Source organism: Apiospora phragmitis (assembly GCF_038363925.1).
Source record: "Apiospora phragmitis strain CBS 135458 chromosome Unknown utg000004l:1.0-3135199.0:1.0-3139288.0, whole genome shotgun sequence".
NCBI lineage: Eukaryota > Fungi > Ascomycota > Sordariomycetes > Amphisphaeriales > Apiosporaceae > Apiospora > Apiospora phragmitis.
Genome location: NW_027117402.1, coordinates 1394972 through 1407618, shown reverse-complemented (window position 1 = coordinate 1407618; position 12647 = coordinate 1394972).

Sequence of the window (12647 nt, the reverse complement as noted above, 5' to 3'; positions counted from 1 at the left end):
CGTGCTCCCGTACATCGTGTGGTGCTTAGCTACTCCTTTCGTGTGGCTGTTCGGTGTAGTCCATGGATTCATGACAGCCATTGCTTCCTGCTTGCTTGCACTGGTGCTGGGCCTCCTGAAAGAATGTTTGCAAGCCATAGGCCACGTTTTTGTGTGTCACATCGAAGGAGAGCCCTCCTGGACGACGAAGCTGCTCTTTCCTGATTGCTTGATAAAGAGAATCCTCGAGGATGAGAAACTTCGTACCGGCAAATAAACAGATTTTTGCGGGAAATGATGCACCGAGAGGGAACTGACTCTAATCACTTTACATGTTTGATGCGCATAGAAGTCTCAAACACAGAGCATGTCCTACTATCCCTGAATTCAGGTTTTCGCCGACCCAAGTGGTGCACCTACAACACATAGACTTCCGGAAATAGACTGTGAGCATGAGAATGCACAAGGGTATAGACACATGGAACATGGGACAGTTCTCACACGCTGGGATATCTTGATTGGAAACCTCTGTGATCCTATCTGTGCCTTGTCGCCACTAACTACCAGATCTTAAACCAGCGAACTTCCTCCCGCTCACTACTACCCTTTCCCCCCATTGTCTCTGATCCATCGCTGCAGAGCGTGATATCTAGTTCGCAGTAGAGCCTGAATAACCGCTACCAACAGCAGCTGATTATGAACTGCCAGAACCGCCAGTGGCAGGGGTGGGGGCCGGAGCGGGGGCCGGAGCAGGGGCGGGTGTGCTGCGGGGGCTACCGCCGGACTGTTCGCTGGAGCAGCATGATCCTTGGTTAACTGGGGCAGACATATTGCTGTTGTTGTTTTAGCTTTGTTATTAAAGGGCTGTTAAAATGTTAATTGTGATACCTTGCTTTTAATACTTATTAATTGTTTAAAATATTATTATTTTAGTTATTATCTTAAAGAAAAGGAAATAATAATATATATTACTTTATAATTAACCCCCCCCCTCCCCTCCTTTTATAATTAACTCTTTTAAAAAATAAATAATATAAATTAGTTATTAATTTTAAACTATAATATAATTACTTTTAATTATAAATATAATAGATTTTTTAAAATTTATTTATTTAATTATTTAATTTTAATTTAATTTAATCCCTTTTTATATATTATATACTTTTTATTAATATAAATTTTAAATTTAAATTTATTTATACCTTTTATTTTTTTATAACTTTATAAGCTTTAACTTTTCTTTTAAACGTTAAATTTATAATTTCGTATTAATTAATAAATAAATCTTTTCATAGTATTTTTATAGTATTTTTTTAAATTTATTTTAAATAATTAACGTAGTTTATTATTAAATAAGCTATATTATTAAACGAGTTACTTTTTTAATTTATTTAAACTTTAATACGTAATATCTTTATAATTATAATATCGATTTAATTTAAAGAATTTAAAATCGTTTTAATAATTTAAACGATATAAAATTTAATAAATCTCTTAAGCGAACGAGCTACCCTAAACTATTAAATCAACAGCCGAACCCCACGACGCGGAATCCGACATCCACGATATAAATTAAATCTAGTTAAAAAGGAGGTGCTTCGTAATTATATGATTAATTTAAATACCCGAGGATGCCTCTTAATATCAGTATTATAAGAGATATGGCTAATCTCCTCACAGCGTCGCGCGGCGGCGACCACGTTAGCAAGCACTAGGTCAGGCGCTTTATCGACCGCAACCTAGACCTTAAGACTCGAACAAACCGTCGATACGATTATTAGAGGGCTCTTTACGAGGATGCAGGTGTTATTTCCGGCTGCTTCGCGCTAGTTACGAATATAAAGGCTAAATACGGCATTTTAAACGAAGATATATAGAATTTTAACGAGACCGGCTTTATAATAAGCATGATTAAGTTAATACTCGTCGTAACACTCTCTGATTAATATAAAAAAGCGAAGTCGGTTTAACCTAATAATTAAGAATAGTTAACGGCTATTAAATATATTAATTTATAAGGCTAGTATATTTCGCCGTTCTTAATTATTTAAGGCTAATATAACCTCGTAAACTAGTCTCGCGAATACGACTTACCGGGCGACTAAGTGATTAAACCGACTTCTAATAGCTAGACCGATAACGAGACGAGCCTAGACTAGATTCGACACTTCGATAAGTATATTAAGGAGCGGAAAAAGGGCTCTTATCGCCTTTTAATCCTAGACGATTATAAAAGCTATATTTCGGTAGAATTCGAGGAATATTATAGAGAATAACGGTATTATTATACTTAGTATACCTCTTTACTCTTTTCACTTACTTTAATTTTTAAATATAACACTTTATTTATTATTAAGGCGTTAATAAATTATATTATAAAGCTAGAGTTTTTTATCACTTTTTAAGCTACGTATTTTATTCTTTTTATAAAGAAATAACATTTAGTTTAAATTTAACGTATTTAATTTAATACGTTAATATTTAAATAAAGTAATTAATAAATTAAACATACGTTTTTAAACGCTTATATTTAACTTAATATACGTTATAAGTGAGTTATATATATAAATAAGTTACGTACTTTTTACTATTAAGCTTTATAAGTTATAAATTAATTTAATTATAAAGTTTATAATTAATTAAATATATTAATAATTATTATTTTTAAAGATTTTTATATTATTTTAATAAGTACGCGTATTATACCCGGGCTCTCCGTAGATTCTATAGCGCTGTGGGCGTGTCTTAAACGTTCTCGTATAACTACTCTTTCGACGCGATTCGTTTTATAACTATTTATTAATATTCTTTTAAAACTACAGGTCTTTCTTAGCTTATATACGAAGTAATCCTCTATTTTATAACTATTTACGGCGGCGCCGGCTAAGTATTTTATTTACTTTTTAAAGTATCGCGTTCTTATTTTTTTAAAAAGTAACTCGGTATATAACCTACGTTATAACCTTTACGATTTAATTAAAACTAATTAAAATAAACGTTAAAAAGTTATTTTAATACTATATAATACGGTTTTAAACGTATTAAGTTTAAAATTAGGTTTTAATGGAGTTATTTAAAGTTTTTAATTTAAAAATAAATAAATAAGCCGGAAAACGTCCCCGAAGGTATTAAAATACGTAACTTTATATCTAATTATAAAATAATATATTCCGGATTATATAAAACGAGTCTTATTTTTTAAAAGCCTCTTTATATATTCGAAACGATAAAAGTCGCTTAGAACGCTTTTAAATACATTAGTAGGAAGTCCTCCTTTAAATTATAAATAATATATGCCCGTATAAAACTTTTAATTTCTTTTTTATACATTTTTTAACGTATAAAAATAGCCGATATTAAAAAAAATTAAAGCTTATATAACGAATAAAAAGATATATAAAGTATAATAATCGAGTTTTTTTCGTAATAAAGCTTAAAAGTTATCGAGTAATAATTTTTATAGCCGTTTAAGATGAAGAGGCGATAATAACTTTTCGTACGAGACTTAATATATTAATTAAAATATCGAATTTAATCCTCGTTTTTTTTTATAATTTAATTATTTTTAATAATTATAATTACTTAATCTTTTAATAATAAGCTATTTTTATATTAAAAAGAGAAGTATGTTTTCTTAATAAAAATAATATATAAAGAGATAACGTAACCGTTTAATTTAACGCCTTAAATAACTGTAACTTATTCCCGGTTTCTTTATTATATTACCCTAGGCTTTCCGCGTTAATCGAAAGTAGTTATAATTATTTTCAACGAGATTTAATTTATAAAAAACCCGGTTTTATTAAAGTTATATATATTCTTTTTTTATATTTTATATTATTTAACCGGGGAAAAACGATCGCATATTTAAATTAATAATATATCGAATAATTGATTCCTCTTTAAAATTAGAAAGCTTTCGAAAATTTATAGAGGTTTCGAATCGTGCGCGTCGGAGGAGTGGTCGTATAAGGACGTTTAGGATACGCTTATAATGCTATAAAATCTACGGAGAGCCCGGGTATAATACGCGTACTTATTAGAATAATATAAAAGTATTTAAAGATAAAAATTCCGATTAATTTTAATATATTAAATACGTTATAGTGAAATTAATTTATATTTTATCGAAAAGGGTATAAAAAAATAAAACATTCGTTTATATAAGATATTCGTTTATAAAATATATTAACCTAATAATTATTAATTTATAAACATTTAATACGTATTAATAATAAGGTATAATATAGCTTATCGGTTTTAATATTTCGTAATATACGCTTTTAAATAAGCTTTAATAACACTGTTAATTTATTTCGTAGCTTCGTCGGTTTTTAAATAGTATGCTATAAAGATTTATTATTCGATCCTTAAAAATTAATATATTCGTTTTTAAAAAAAGCTTATAAATTACCTTTTATAATCCGAAATAATTACGGTAAACGAGCCGTATTAATTAATAACTCGTTATACGAAAGCTTACGTTATAAATTTTATTATAATCTCTATTATAAGTTCGATTATTATATTCGTATATTCGAAACTTTTTTCTAAATTAGTAACGAAGTTTACCGAAACTTTTTTCTAAATTTTATCGAGTATTAATAATAGTTTTAAAAACTTTTATTTCTAGTTTTTTTAAGTCTTTAATTTATTATAAACGTCGTAATTCTTTATATATCGACGTACGAAAAGGCTTATCCTTAGCTAGAAAAAGTTTCTCGTAAATGTGGTATAGGTTTAATAATACTTAAAATATTTAGCGAGCAGGTTATTATAGGCTTTAACGACGAGCTTCGTATATAAGGGATTATATTTTAGTACCTAGCGTTAATTATAAAAAAGAGGCTAATTATTTACGTTTAAAACGTATTTAAATATTAATACCTTAAGTTATAATAACGAGGGGAACTTAATAACGCTATTTTTTAAGCTTTATATAATTATACGATACGTTTTATTTCATTAAAACCCTTAATTTTATAAAGCTTAAAGTTTAAAAATAAAAAAGGAAATAATAATTATTTATATTAAATAACTTTATTAATTAAATACTTTTAATATTATTAATTAAAACTTTTAATATTAAATCTTATTATTATAAAAGTTTCGTAATATATCTTACTCCTTTTTAAATAAAACGTTTATTTGTTTATTTTAATAATTAATTTTATATTTAATTCGAAAATTATACCGGTTAAGAATAAGCGTTTATTATATATATTTCTCGCTTAATTTTTAAAAAGATATAAAATATTTAAAGTTTTTATAGTTCGTAATAACGTTAAATTTTTATACGAATTATAACTCGGTATCTTATTTTTTTAAATACCGAATAATTATTAATATCTCTTTATTATAAATCTCGTAATTATATTTAATAGGCGATATTTTTTTAAAATAATAGGCGTAAAAATAAAAAAGCCTTTTATTATTATATTAAAAAAGAACCCTTTTAATATTTTAAAGAGTCCGTTTCGAGTATCGTTATACGGTTTAAATCGAATTATAATAATATTAATTATTAAATAATTAAGTTTTTAAAGTAATTAAATATTTATTAATAATTAAAACCTTAGTAAAAAAAGACGTCGTTTTTTATTAAGCGTATAAGCGGTGTTATTATTCTCGAAAAGTCTCGAATAAGTTTTCGACAATAATTAACGAATTCGAGAAATCTTCGTACTCCTTGTACGGAACTTAGGGTTTTTTATTTTTAAATTATTCGAACTTTTTTAGGGTTTATTTAGATTCCGTTTCGAACATTAAAAATAAAGCTTAAATATTTTATTTTCGTAACTTTTAATTCGTATTTATTAATATCGAGTTATAAACTAGTTTTTATAAAGCGTTAAAATATTTTTATAACGTACGTATAATATTAATTAAAGTTATTATTTATATAAATAAAAATATCGTTAATATACGTAAAGTAAAACTTATTTAAAAGGTTTTATAAAGTTTAATTAATATATTTTTAAAAAGTGCTCGGTATATTCGCGAAATTAAAAAAAGTAATAAGCTATTTAAATAGCCCGTATTTCGTACGAAAAGCCGTTTTTTACTCGTTACCTTTTATAATCTTAATTTTATAAAATACGGCCGCGACGTCTAGTTTTATATATTATTTCGCTTATAAGATTTAAATTAAAGTTTTTTAAATAAATAATAAAAAATAGCGATCCTTTTTTATAATCTTATTTAAAGCTTAATAATCGATATAAAACCGTAAGCCTCCTTTAAGATTTTATACGAAAAGAATTAATACCGCCGCCGGGGAATAGCTTACTCGAATAAATCCCTTATTTAATAATTTTATTAAAACTTTTTATAAAACTAATAGTTTTTTTTCGATATATTATATAATAACTTTTAAAAAACCTTTAATCATTTTCCTTTTTCTTATACGAGTTCGATATTATAATTAATTTTTTCCCCTCAAAAAGGGGTAATAAGCCGTTCTTTAAATATTTTAATAATAAAGGGAACTCTTAATATTATAATAAAAGTTCCTTCCGTATTTAATATCCGAACCCTATATCCTTTATCGTTATATATTTATACGAGAGGGTAGGTCGCTTTCGTCCGAGGTTTTTTACTCGTACCTATATTATACGAATCTATAGCTACTTTTTTTTTAAAAAAGAAGCTTTATTTTTTATTTCGTTATTTAGGCCTTTTCGAAAATTATATCGTATTTAAAAGTATTACACAAAATATAGAAATATACTTTTTATTCTTAATATCTATTAATATTAAAATCTACGGAGAGCCCGGCTATAGTACGCGTACTTATTAGAATAATATAAAAGTATTTAAAGATAAAAATTCCGATTAATTTTAATATATTAAAATACGTTATGGTGAAATTAATTTATATTTTATTAAAAAGGGTATAAAAGAATAAAACATTCGCTTATATAAGATATTCGCTTATAAGATACGTTAAAAGTAATAACATAATACACTAGTTATTATAACGTCGCTTTAAAGGCGTATTAATTTTTAAAGAGAAATATACTTTTTTATAAGCTTTTTATTAGTTTAAAAAAGGTATTTAATTAATTAAATATTAGTATAAACGTAATTATAGTTCGTACTTTTAATAAACTAATTATTAAATAAGCTCTTATACGTACAGTAATTCCGGTTTTAATCGAGGTTTAATTGTTCTTATTCTATTATTTATATCTATTTTTAATACGAGCTACGAGGGGTATCGTATACCCCTCTTAATAAAATAAGAAAGGAGTTTATACGCGTAAATACGTAGTACCTTTTTTAAAATAATATAAAACCTTAATTCTTATTATTTTAATACTGGCAGTCTTTATTTTAATAATAAATTTAAGTAGTTCCCTTTTTTAAAACGAGTCTTCCTTTTATAAACGTCTCGTATAGATGGGTTACGCTAATCCGGTATTCGGTACCTACTTAAGCCGTATAAGTAATATTATACCTTTTTAATATTAACTTAATTAAATAATAAGTCCCTTAATAATAATAATAATAAAAATAATAATAATAGTAGGGGCGTTATTATATATCGCGATACGTTATACCTCGTTAAAAAAGAAGATATCTCTTTCTCTCCTCTCTTTTTACTCGCCGTGCGAGTCTAGTTTCTCGACGTACGCTTCTACGCGTACGGTTAACCTATTAGTTAATACTAGCTATTCGAGGGCTTTATTTAAAGATTTCTTAGTAAAGGCGTCTACAGGGTTATCTCGGCCGTCGACTTAACAGATCTCCGAGATCTCCCTTTTTATACGATTCTCGGAGCGACATAATATCGATCATCGGTTTTTTCTCGTTCGTCGTTCTTAATTTAATTAAGTATTCGTAAAATAAATATCTTCGCTAATAAGCCGGTAATAAAACACGGCGTCCGTTAGGTAAGTAATACCTTATTATATATCTTTTAGATCGAGATAATCGTACTCCTCTTCGTCGTTTTCTAGCTCCTCCCTTTTTTTTTTCTTAGTCCTGGACGAACGTTTCGTACTTGTCTTAAGAAATGGGGCCTTATCCGATACTATCGCACGCTTGGAGATATTAGTTCCTTATTCGGGACTGCTTTTCGGCTAGGTGGTTTATCGATTAATAGCCTTGTTTATGGTAGATTCGGCAGGTTCTTCGTTCGAACTTCCGGTTCTTGTACGGTAATCTTGGTCGGAAGGTGCCGGCGGGTCGCTGGATCCTTTCTTATCCTAGTGGTCGGCTATTATATAGTAATTTATTGCCGTAGGTTAGTCGGTTTCCTCTCGTACGGTTATTTATAAACCGTTTATTAATTAAATACGTATTTATAGCCAGGTTTCGATATAATTTTTTTATTAAATATCGTTCCGATAATATTTAGTTTATTATTATACTTAGCGATACGCGAAGGTTCGAAAATAACGTTTCGTATATTAGCTTTTAATTAATAAAGGCCGGTATAAGCTCCGGAACTTTTTAATAAGCTCGTACTATTAAGGTATAAAGAGCGATCTTTTTTTCGAATCCTTTTTTAAAAGCTCGTTATACGAGTTAGAACTTATTTAATAAGATTTTTAAAACTTTAATAAGTTACTTCTCGGCGTTTTTATTTTTTACTCGTATAAAAGAAGTTATTATTTAATTTATAAAATATTATACGTAGTTTATTATTATATTAAAATACGAGTTTATAAAGTAGTATATCTCGTTTTATCTCTTCTCGGGTCCGATATAATTAAAATAGAATACCTTTACACGGCCGGAAAGAATATCCGGGAAGATTTTATAGTATTAGTCTTCCGGTATATCTAGCCGTCGGTATATTTTAATAAATATCTATACTTTATCGTAAAAAATATTATATAATTTATTAATATAGTTTTTTTCCTTCTTTTATACCTTTAAAAAAGTAACGACTTTATTTTAATCGATTTTATTATTATAAATAGCTCAGCTTAAAGGGATATTATACTCTGTAACGTACGCTAGACTAAATAATCGTACGGTCTAATATAGCGGTACCGGAGTTAGAAAAAGAAAAAGGACGATATTTTGCGACGCTCGGGTACTTAGGAATCCAGGGTTAGACGTCGGGCCTAAAGTGTTTAAGACTCCGGAATTAAACGTCGGTCTTAAAGTGCCCTATAATATCGCGGACGATTGCTCCGTACGGAGACCGGGTATATCTCGCTTAGGCGGCGGTTTTTCGACTGTCTGTTCTCGGGAAGAGTATGGAATATCCTCTTTTCGGGTTTCCGAAGTCGGTTCTACCGGTCGGTCTTATTAATGTGTAGGATCGGCCGGTCACTAGACTTGTAAGCTTAGCTTTAAAAGATTCGTCCGTTAATATATCGACTCCGTATTTTTTAAAGTAATTAAAGAGCTCTTTTTAAAATATACGATTAATTTAATTAAATTAATATTCGGTTTATTTATTAAATTTTATAATAAATAATTTTTTAAAAGAGGTCTTTTTTATTTTTAATATATAATATTTTAAAAAGTATTATATAAGGTACGTTATAAATAGTTTAGGTATTATTTTTTCGAAGAGTACGTTTAAAAGTTCGAGTTTTTAAAAAGCGAGGTTAACGTTTCTTTTTCTAAATTATTAAAAAGATCCCGGTATTTTAAAAAAAAAAATTTCGTATATAATTAGTTCGAGGTTTAAAGTTATTAGTTTATTAAAATCCGATATATTTAAGTTCGATCTCGATTTATTAATCGTAATTAATTTTATTTTAATAAGGGTTATTATTTTATAAATTATATAATAAAGTTATTTAAATATATAATTATATATAACTTAGCTAATTTCGCGTATAATTTAGAACTTAATTTCTTCTTTATAATATATACTCGGAAAAAAGGGTTCCTCTTTATATAATTAATTTAGTTCGGCTTTTCCTCTGAATTTTTAACGGGCGGAAATTCTCGGGGCTCTTTAATACGGTCGTCCTTATGTCGATAAAGGCGTAAAACCGTCTTTTTACTTTTATTAATTTATAATCGTTACGGGTAACTATTAATTAGTATTAAATAAGCTCTCGTATATATAGTAGTTCCGGTTTTAATCGAGGTTTAATTATTTTTATTTTATTATTTATATTTATTTTTAATACGAGCTATAAAGGGTATCGTATATCATTTTTAATAAAATAAAAAAGGAGTTCGTACGCGTAAGTACGTAGTACCCCTTTTAAAGTAATATAGAAAACCTTAGTTCTTGCTATTTTAATACTAATTTTAATTTTATATATAACGTATATTTTAAGCCTTTAATAATTAAAAAATCCTTAGTATTAATTAATTTTATAAATTTATACTTCGAAATTTATTAATTAAGTTAATTAAAAGTATTTAAATTAGTATAAAGCGTTTAAACGACGCGTTTTTAAATAATTTATACGTTTTTTTAAATTAATTTAACTTATTTATAATATAAAATATACCTTTAAATACTCTTATAATATTAATGAGGTTAATTTTATTATAGAAATTAAAGATAACTTATTAATAATTAACTTAATAGAGTTAAAAGAAGTCTTTATAAAAAACTTTAATAAATTAAAGTAAGTAATTATTTTAAAGTATATATAAATAATTTAAGTTATATTTTACCTTTATTAATTATTTTTATTAATAAATATATTTAATAATAATAGTTTTATAACGAATTTAACTTTAAAATTTATAATTAATAGTTTATTATTAATTTAAATAAATAAACTAATAATTAAATTATACTTAATTAAATAAATAACGTGTTTATATTAAAAATAAAGCTTAATAATTTTAATTAATAACGACACTTTATATTTAATAGTCACCGGTTATATATCACTAAAGAGTTTATATAAACGTACTTTATAACTAAGATTTAAATTAATTACTTACCGGCGCATACTTCTTAAGTTACTTAGCCTTTCGACGTCGGTCCCTTCTCTATTTTAAAGCGAAAATTCAAGGCTTACCTGCGCGACGCCTGTTTTAGAGGCCTCACGATGGTTTCTAGGCCACGAGGAGTTCGTGAACGCCTGGAAACAAGCTCGAAAAGATGCCTTTACGGTTGGCACGATTAAGGCCGGTTGGTATATAACGAGAATTTTCCCCCGGGACTAATTTAAGGCTATAAATTCTCGTCTCTATAGGTAGTACCTCTCGGTGAGAGAGGAGGGTAATTCTACGAACTTTAATAATATTACGCCGATCGATTTATTAACGAAATTATTAACGTTATAATTAATACTTTAAAGAGTATTAATAATAATAATAAATTATTGTATATAATAATTAATATTAAAGAGATTTATAATTAATTAATTACGAGGCTTTTATTTTAAAAATTAATTAAAGCACTTGAGCCAGCTGACGGTGCTACGGTCACCCTATATAACGGCGACCCTTAAATTTAAATAACCTTTAACAGTATTATATATAAATTAGTATATAAACCAGTTAGCTTTTAATTTATAATTAATTAAATAATACTATCGTTTTCCTTTCTTTTCCTTTTTCCGATAGGCCGTAAACTTGACGAGTTAATACTATAACGCGCGATTTAGGATGTTATAAATAGCTCGTTAATAAAATAAGCCGCCGAGAAGCATAATATCCCTAAAATAATTCTAAAGGTTCGGATTTACGGCCGCAAAATTATAAAATAACGGAATAAGTCTTTTTAGGCCTTAATAATAGCGGAAGAGTTTTAGATCGTAACTTAGTACCTTGTATAATATAATTTAAGCTGCTTACTGGCGTACATTATTTTTCGGATGTTTGCTTAATAGATTTTTTAAATTAACGAGATTAATATAATCCTCGGTAAGTATTAGGTTAAAAGATTTATTACTTATTATTTATTTATCAGTGTTACTTTTTTTAAAAGGATAGATTTTTTAAAGCTTAACGTAACTTTCGTAAAAAAAAATTATCGAGTTTTTTAAGCGGCTTAATAATCCTATTTTAAAATCAATCCCTTTAGAGTTTCGGTTTAACATTAACAAGATCGGTAACTAGCTCGGCTATAAAACGAATATAATAATTATTAGATTTATTAAAATAAAAAGAATATTAATTACAGACTCTTTTAATTAAAAATGGGCTTCTACAGTCAAATATAATAACGCTTTAGGCTAAACCTTACCTCCTTTTATTATATTTAAAAGTTAATAAGTCTAGTAATAATAGTTTTTAGAGGAAGAGGACTCGTTAACGGATACTATAGAGGATTAAGTTTTTACGGCATCCCTTAAAAGCTAAACTAATAAAAAGCTAGCTTTAATATAGCTAAATAAGGTTTTTATCCTTTATATAAAGCTTAAAAATAAGGATTAATAACGGCTTATTATCTTAAATAATTACGTTAACTACGTAAACGAGGACTTTATTATAACGTATTTAAAATATAAGATATAGCTTCTCTTCTTTCTGGCATACTCGTTATACTTATTATAACCCTTAAATTTTAATCCCTTTAATATATTAAAAAATATTTATTACCGAAAAATAACCTTATATTATATAGAGCTTAATAATATAAATATAAATAAAAAGGATTTTTTCCAATATTATAAATTAATTAAAAGGTTTATTTTTTAATTATATATAGTAATTAGCGGCTAAACCGTAATTAATATATTTCCTCGTAATATTAATAAACTCTTTAATAACCGGAACCGGAAAAT